At 43.9% G+C, this 7,500-nt stretch overlaps 1 protein-coding gene across 3 annotated transcripts in view; it reads right to left on the reverse strand.

Annotated features, from left to right (window-relative positions):
* unc-5 overlaps positions 1–3,643 on the reverse strand; it is a 663,232-nt gene extending 659,589 nt beyond the window's left edge. For all 3 annotated transcript variants that reach the window (XM_070143506.1, XM_070143505.1, XM_070143504.1), the window contains exon 1: positions 3,284–3,643. The gene's annotated coding sequence lies outside the window, so the exon portion shown is untranslated. The remainder of the gene's footprint in view (positions 1–3,283) is intronic.
* Between the last annotated feature and the right edge of the window lie 3,857 nt (positions 3,644–7,500).

Here is a 7,500-nt window from a genome sequence, read left to right on the forward strand (position 1 = left end):
CGCGTAGAGAGGGGACGGGAGGAAAGGTGAGGAAAAGAAGAGAAAAGAAAGAAGACGAAAACAGAAGAGAATAAACGAAAAGACGAAAAGAAGAAGAAAAGCAGAAGAGAATACAAGTAAAATAAGAAAGAAGACAAAAAAATCCCAAAAAAGAGAGAACCGAAGGCAAATGAAAAAAAGAATAGAAAGTAAAAATAAATAAATAAATAAAACATAATATTCCTACCTCGTCCCACCCGATACAGGCCTACCACCCTAACACGTGTGAGAGAGAGAACACATTTTTTCTCTCTCAAATTCGTGAGCCTTTCGAACGACAATTAAACCCAGTCGTCACTTCTAACAATACAGCACGACGACCACACTCATAACGACGACCAACCACCTCACGACCTAAGACCCACCACGACTATTAAACCCAGTCGTCACTCCTAACGATACAGCACAACGACCACACTCATAACGACGACCAACCACCTCATGACCCACCACCAACCATCGCCACCTCTAACCTCGTCCACTTGCATGACCTCTTTCTCTCTCTCTTTTCTTTCTTCTATTTTACTTTTACTTCTCGTCCATGGCCAACTAACTAGCCTCCTCCTTCTTCTATTTCTTTTCTCTCTTCTTCTTCCTCCTATTCTTTTCCCTCCTCCTCCTCCTCCTCCTCTACACCCACTCATCCTCTTCTTCTTCTTCCTCCTCTTCACCCTCACCGTATACCACCTGAATGAAGCTAAAAGGAAGAAAAAGAAAAGGACCTGGAAGAAGACGAAGAAGCAGAAGTAGAATAAAAAGAAGAAGAGCAAGAGGAGGAGGAAGAAGGATAAGAGAAAGAGAAGAAGAAGAAGAGCAAGAGAAGGAGGAATAAAGATAAGAGAGAAGAAGAAGAAGAAGAACAAGAGAAGGAGGAATAAAGATAAGAGAAAGAGAAGGAGAACAAGAACAAGAACAAGAGGAGGACGAATAAAGATAAGAGAAAGAAGAACAAGAGACAAAGAGAAGGAAGAGCACAGGTCCCGAGGAAGCCGCGTCGAACCGGGCACCGGGTATAACGACCGGGCACCGGGTATAACGACCGGGCACCGGGTATAACGACCAGGCGCAACTAAACACGAACCGAAACTCCGGGAAGTCCACGTACGAGGTTCCCTTCGGCAGGTAGCTCAGCTGATCTCCTAAAGCGATAACCTGTCTGACACACGTTTCTGCATTATTCAAAGTAAAGATAAATAAATAAATAAATAAATCTGCATTATTCAAAGGAAAGATAAATAAATAAATACATAAATAAATAAATAAATAAATAAATAAATAAAATAAAGAAAAATAAAAACTTAAATAAAGAAAGTAAGGAAGAAAGTAAGATTTTTAAAAAATCAAAAGAACTCGATGTTTCACGAAAAAAACGCCAAAAATGGACACTTGGCTGAGGGTGAGGAATAAGATTCCGATTCTCAGTAAATATTTCCCAACTTGAATAAAATTATTACTTATTTTTTTCCTTTTTTTTCAGGGGGTGGGGAGGGGGTGGGGGTGAACTAACTGAGTGCGGGACAGTACAGAAATCTAATTATTAGGCTGTCAGGCATTTTTCTATCTTTTTTCTTCCCTTTTTTTCTACTTTGACACTCACTGAATGAACTTACTGTCAACTGTCGTGCAATATTTACTGTTCTATCGTATGCCACTTGCAAAGCAATATTCTTCTCCTCTTTATCACTACGTTTAAATTGAAAGAAAATATAACGAAGCAGAATAACTGTCAAAAGAACACATGTATCTCCCTTCTCCCTTTCCCCACTTACAACAGTAAAAATAAATAAATAAAAATAAAAATAAACCGAATATTTCCCACGTCTTCAAAAACTCTAAAAAAAAAAAAGTTTTAGGTTAGCACGAAGTCTCAATATGTTCAGAAGAATAACTAAAAATCTTTCTTTAACCGTTCCTAGAAATACACCAAAAGTTCAAAATAAATAAACAAAAATGAGAATAAAGAAATCCCTTTTCCAGAATGAACTCAAAATATTTTTCATTTATAATAACATACGTATATAAACTTCTGATCCAACCATAGGCCTATATTCCCAAATCACATAACACCCCCACGTGAAGAAAAAAAAAAACGAAAAAAAACGAAAAAAAATCACATATCTGCAATCTCAAACAAGTCCATTTCTGAAAGACTCTCCATTTCAAAGCAAGAAAAAAAAAAAGAAATATAAGAAAGAAAGAAAGTAAAAAAAAGGGAAACAGAAATAAGAAAGAAAGTAAAATAAAAAAGGAACATTGACAACACAACACAAAAACAGAAATAAGAAAGAAAGAAAGTAAAAAAAAAAGGAAACAGAAATAAGAAAGAAAGTAAAATAAAAAAAGGAACTTTGACAACACAACACAATTGCTCTCCCCTTGACTCTACACAAAAAAATACGATAGGTTTTTCGTTCTTCTTGATGCTACACACACGTTCGAACGTTAGATCTCGGGGCTAAAGGGGAGGAGAGAGAGAGAGAGGTGATAAAGTTGGAATAAAGGAAAATAAGGGGAATAATAGAGAGGCGATAAAGATGGAAGAAAGGATATAAGGGGAATAATAGAGAGAGGTGATAAAGATGGAAAAACAGAAATAAGGGGGATAATGGAGAGAGAGGTGATAAAGATGGAAAAACAGAAATAAGGGGGATAATGGAGAGAGAGGTGATAAAGATGGAAGAAAGAAAATAAGGGGGATAATGGAGAGAGGTGATAAAGATAGAAGAAAGGAAATAAGGGGGGTAATGGAGAGAGAGAGGTGATAAAGATGGAAGAAAAGAAATAATGGGAGATAATGGAGAAAGAGGAGCTATGGAGATGAGAAGAAAATGAAAGGATATGACGGGAAGATGGAAGACGAAGAATAAGAAAAATTATGAGAGGGAAGGAGAAGAAACAATATACGAAAAAGGAATCCATGATAAAAAGAAGAAAATGAGATAGAAAAGAAGAAATGGGAACCAACGCAAGAAAAAACCGAAATAAAGACAGGACTAAGAAGATGAGAGACAAAACTATAAAGAAATTATAGACACGTCAAGAAAATGCACAAACACTTAATACATTTCCATTTTTTCATTCGCATACATCACTTTTTTCCGAATAACGTCCACAAGCACAGCCCTGAATAAAATTTGGAAATAAGCACACCAAAAACATTTTTTTTCCCTAGATTTGTAATTCAAATGTAGTTGATTTTTATCACACGTGTAGGGGATAAATGAACTAAATCGAATTTACTTACATCATAAAGCATAACCTGGAGATAAATCGCGGTGTTGATCTTTGCAGACGGTAAAATCCACGGATTGCAATAATTCACTTGTAAAATCAACTTAAAAAAGTAACAAATATGATTTTTTCACTCTGTCAACGTATAAGTTAATCCAGGAGCAATATGTATATTTTCCAACTATTTAATTGCCTGTCTGGATTTTAATGGCTTACTAATCACTTTGCAGTTATGCTTCACAGATATATATTGGTTTAGGTATAACACGATTTTCTTTTGTGTGATAATTCTGAACACACGTGGTTGGGCGCGGGTGATCGGAGGCCAGCACGACGAGCGACAACCTTCCTCTCTCACAGTCAGATCCACACTGTCGCTGAGGTTGTCATACGGAGGCTACTACCATGAGATTTTCGGGTCACGCGCGTTGAATTCACCGATTCTAAAACTACATTTGTATTTTGTTTCTATATTTTTATGATGTTAAATAACATACATATATTAGAACTGAATTACGTATCTCGAATTTTTATTAAACGAACTAATGATGGAATTAAGTAATTGGAAGTACAATGATCGTACGTCTGGCTGCGCGGTCGCCGTCAGAGATGTACTCGGTAATTCGCAACAGAGTTAGTCCCGCTGAGGCAGTCGAGGAGGGGAGGTGTGTTCGCCTTGCGGTGCGGGATATGCTAACTTTCCACTCGGAATTTCCAATAATTCTCTGGAGAAATTCGCATAACTCCATTCGGCTGTCAGGATTATGATGATATACTTGTCATTTACGTGCTAAGGTTGGGCGATACCGATTTTAAAAGCGATTTACATACGGATACGTTTAAGCAGAAAAATATTTTCTTTGTCTTCCGCGCCAATGATATACAACAAGCCATAAAGTTCCGAATGATATTTCTGCTCGTCCAAAAAAAAAAAAAGATAGGTTCGGCACTGCATCAAAGCCTTCGCGAAAATAACAAGAAATGGAAAATAACATTTCTTCCTCATTTCAATAATTCCCCGACGAAAAGAAACACTTGAAAACTTTCGATCGAATGAACTCCGGACATAAACCAAAGACTTTATTTTTTTTACGATGAAATACGCCATATAAAACGAAGAAAAACGAAACAAAACGACAAGAAAACGCGGTAATTGCGTTAATGTCGCCGACTTCTGAAAATGACGTAATATACTAACGTATTTCAGAAGGGGTTTTGAGGAGATGAACTTGCGATATCTGGCCGAGAGGTGGCGCGTGTTTACGTAATGAGTCGATAGGAATTTTTATCCTCGGAATTTGCGGTTTTTGAGTTGCGGGGGAAATCTGGACGAAATTCTGTGAATTCCTTTGTTCCTTTTCTTTTTTTCTTTTCTCGATTCTCTCTGTCTGTCTCTGCTTGGCGGTGTCTCGTCTCGGTAGTTCTGTCTGTCTGCTGGTCTGTTCTCTCTCTCTCTCTCTCTCTCTCTCTCTCTCTCTCTCTCTCTCTCTCTCTGTCTCTCTCTCTCTGTCTCTCTCTCTCTCTCTCTCTCTCTCTCTCGCTCTCTCTCTCTCTCTCCCCTTCTCTCTCTCTCCCCTTCTCTCTCTCTCTCCCCTTCTCTCTCCTCTCTCCTTCTCTCTCCTTCTCTCTCCTTCTCTCCTTCTCTCTCCTTCTCTCTCCTTCTCTCCCTCTCTCCCTCTCTCTCCCTCTCTCTCCCTCCCTCCCTCCCCTCTTCCTCCCTCATTCCCATCCCTTCTTTATCGCAGTCTTTCTCAACCTACATTTCTACATTTCTTCCTCACTGACTTTCTTTTATCTTTATCTCGCTCGCTCTCTTCCCCGTCTTTATTCTTAATCAATGTTCCCCAGAACCAATTTTGCCGTTTCCTTCCCTAACCAATCTGATTCTCTCTCTCTCTTATCTCTCTCTCTCTCCCTCTCTCCGTCTGTCCGGGTCTCTTCTTTATTCGTCGATCTGGTTCTTCTTGATTCTCTTCGTCCTACTTTATTCCTTTTTTTTGTCTGTCTTCTTTCTTTTCTTCTTTGTTCCTCATTAGTCCTCCTTCTGCCTCTTATCCTTCTTTCGTCTTTCTTTTTCTTCTTGGCTCTATCCCCTTCTTTCTCTCCCTTATTTTCCCTTTCTGGGTCTTCTTCTCTCCCTTATTTTCCTTCCTTTCCTCCATCTCCCCCTCTCCTAGTCTACTTCCTCCCTTAATTTTCCTCCCTTTCTCCTCCCCCTTTTCCCTTTCTCCTCCCCCCGCTTCCCCCCCTTCTCCCTCTCCTCTTCTCCCTCTCCTCTCTTCTTTCCTCTTCCCTCTTTTCATCCTCTCTCCCCCTTCTTTTCTCTTTCTTTCCTCCCTCTCCCTCATCTCCCACGCTATCTCTTCCTCCCTCCTCATCCACCCTCTTTCTCTTCTCACCTCCTCCCACCCCTCCTCCCACCCCTTCTACACACCTATCATTCGCACACCCGTCCCACCCTCTCCCACTACCCTACTCCTCCCACCCCCTCCCCCTCCCCCCTACCTCCCCCCCCACTCCCCTATCCCTACTCTCCCACCCCTCCCTCTCTACCCTACTCTCCCACCCCACCCCCTACCCTACTCTCCCACCCCTCCCACCCCTACCCTACTCTCCCACCCCTCCCACTCCCTCCCCTACTCTCCCACCCCCTCCCCTTACCCTACTCTCCCACCCTCCCCCTACCCTATTCACCCCTCCCTACTCCTACTCTCACACCCCCTCCCTTCACACGCACCCCTCCCACCTCCTCCCCCTACCCTACTCCCTCCCACCCCCTCCCTATCCTCCCCCTCCCACCCCCTCCCTACCCTACTCTCCCACCCTCCCACTCCTACCCTCCTCTCCTTCACACACTCCCCTCCCCTACTCTCCCTCCCCTACTCCCTACTCTCCCACCCCCTCCCCCCCCTACCCTACTCTTCTCCACCCCTCCCCCCCTACCTACTCCCACCCTCCCACCACCCTACTCCCCCACCCCGTCCCCTATCCTACTCTCTCCACCCCTCACCCCCCTCCCCACACTACCACCTAATCTCCCACCCCCTCCCCTACCCTACTCTCCCACCCCTCCCACTCCTACCCCGCCTACTCTCCCACCTCTCCCCTACCTCCCCCTACTTCCCTCCCACCCCTCCCACTCTACCCCTACTCTTCTCCCACCCCTCCCCCCTCCCCCTACTCTCCCACCCCTACCCCCTCCCCTTCACACACCTCTCCCACCCCTTACCCTTACTCTCCCCCACCCCTCCCCCCTACCCCTACTCTCCCCCACCCCTCCCCCTACCCTACTCTCCGCATCCCTCCCACTCCTCCTACCCTACTCTCCCACCCCTCCCCACTCACCCTTACCCTACTCCTCTCCCCACCCCCTCCCTCTCCCCTACTCCACCCCTCCCCCTCCCCTACTCTCCCACCCCTCACACCCTCCTACCCTACTCTCCCCCACCCCTCCCCCTCCCCCTACTTCTCCCACCCCTCCCCCTCCCACTCCTACTCTCCCACCCCTCCCACTCCTACCCCTACTTCCTCCCCCACCCCTCCCCCTCCCCTACTACTCCTCCCACCCCCTCCCCCTCCCCTACTCTCCACCCTTCCCACCCCCTCCCCCTACCCTACCTTCACAATCTCCCACCACCCCTCCCCCTACCCTACTCTCCCACCCCACCCTTACCCTGCTCCTCCCATCCCTCCCCCCTATCCTACTCTCCCACCCCTCCCACCCCTCCCCCCTCCCCTACTCTGCAAGGCCAGGGTCACATTGTAATAATCTGCTGTAGAGTGCATTGTCAACACTATCGCATTGCAGTTATGAATCAAAGTGCAAACGCGCTATCCATTTAGCAATTTCGTTCTCTATCCTCTACGTTTATTATGCTTTTTGTCTTTTGCTTTCCTTCTGTCTGTTTATTTGTTTGTCTGTCTGTCTTTGTTTGTCTTTGTTTGTCTGTGTTTGTTTGTCTGTCTGTGTTTATTTGTCTGTTTGTCTTTGTTTGTCTGTCTGTGTTTGTTTGGCTGTGTTTGTTTGTCTGTCTGTCTTTGTCTGTCTTTGTTTGTCTGTCTGCCTTTGTTTGTCTGTGTTTGTTTGTCTGTCTGTCTTTGTTTGTCTGTCTGTCTTTGTTTGTCTGTCTTTGTCTGTCTGTCTGTTTGTCTGTCCATTTCTTTGTGAGCCGAACATCTTGTATAAAGTTTATCGATTTTATTATCTTCATTCATCATCATAATCAGTTC

This window comes from Penaeus vannamei, chromosome 30, assembly GCF_042767895.1.
Source record: "Penaeus vannamei isolate JL-2024 chromosome 30, ASM4276789v1, whole genome shotgun sequence".
In the NCBI taxonomy this organism is placed as follows: Eukaryota; Metazoa; Arthropoda; class Malacostraca; order Decapoda; family Penaeidae; genus Penaeus; species Penaeus vannamei.